This window comes from Theropithecus gelada, unplaced genomic scaffold, assembly GCF_003255815.1.
Source record: "Theropithecus gelada isolate Dixy unplaced genomic scaffold, Tgel_1.0 HiC_scaffold_5997, whole genome shotgun sequence".
In the NCBI taxonomy this organism is placed as follows: domain Eukaryota; kingdom Metazoa; phylum Chordata; class Mammalia; order Primates; family Cercopithecidae; genus Theropithecus; species Theropithecus gelada.
In genome coordinates this window covers 1-1,075 of record NW_020262645.1, presented here as the reverse complement: position 1 = coordinate 1,075, position 1,075 = coordinate 1, and the positions used below count along the sequence as shown (strand labels likewise).

The 1,075-nt window shown below is 53.7% G+C and overlaps 1 non-coding gene across 1 annotated transcript; it reads right to left on the bottom strand.

Annotated features, from left to right (window-relative positions):
- Positions 1 to 405: 405 nt before the first annotated feature.
- Positions 406 to 569, bottom strand: LOC112617909. Its single transcript, XR_003117985.1, has one exon. It is a non-coding gene; the product is annotated as a U1 spliceosomal RNA (small nuclear RNA).
- Positions 570 to 1,075: the final 506 nt, after the last annotated feature.

Sequence of the window (1,075 nt, the reverse complement as noted above, 5' to 3'; positions counted from 1 at the left end):
CGGGATGAATTGAGTTAGGACACCTGGGCGCTGGCAGACCTGTTCCCCTCCAAAAAGTAAGTGTTATGAGAACACATTCCCCGCTAGCACAGAAATCCTACAAACTCCTGTAGGGACTGCGGTTAGAAGCAGAGGCTGTGTAAAAGGTGACTGGGAGCTAGGGAGAAATACTAAGACTTTTGCAGAGCGTGAGACCCCAAGAAACTGGAGACCATGGACCAATCTCTGGAACAATTAGCCTCAAGTAGAAAAGAAGAAGCCGTGCGGTCGACTGGAACAGCGGCGACATGTTACTTTCTGTTTCCCTGGCATCGAGATACAAAAATACCCCACCACAGAAACTACACGCCAATGAAAACAAGAAATAGATCCTTCCTTGCAACCTGCTTTTAGCACTACAAAATTCAGGGGAAAGCGCGAACGCAGTCCCCCACTACCACAAATTATGCAGTCGAGTTTCTCACATTTGGGGAAATCGCAGGGGTCAGCACATCCGGAGTGCAATGGATAAGCCTCGCCCTGGGAAAACCACCTTCGTGATCATGGTATCTCCCCTGCCAGGTAAGTATGAGTTCACCCACCTCCGCCCTGCCACAGCTCCATACGCCTCAACCTTTACACACACGGTCACTTGCCCCGCGCACCCCAACCCTCACACCCCCCATGCCACTCCCAGCTCTCCTAGCCCTGACACACAGCTGGGACTCTCATGTCCAACCGGAGGTCCTGGACTTGTTCCCAAAGCAGGAGAAATCCTTCGTGGCGAAGCAGCGGCCCCTGAGCTGCCTCATCTACATAGGAATCGCCCTATTCTTGATGTCACCGACAGCGCCTTTCCCGGCCCCCTCTGCTCTTCCGCCCCACCCTCCGCCACTCAGCCGACCAACCCGCTGCGGCAGCCGGCGGAGGAAATGACGCCTGCCTCTATCTCCTTTCCCTCCTTTCCCCGCCCCTGGTCTTTCCCAAAGAAGTAGGTTCTTAGCCTGTGATGCCAAGGACCCCTTTGGTGTCCAGCTGGAGTCTGTGCGCTCTTCTTCAAATAATGGCTTTTAATGCGCAAACTAGAAAGTTTAGG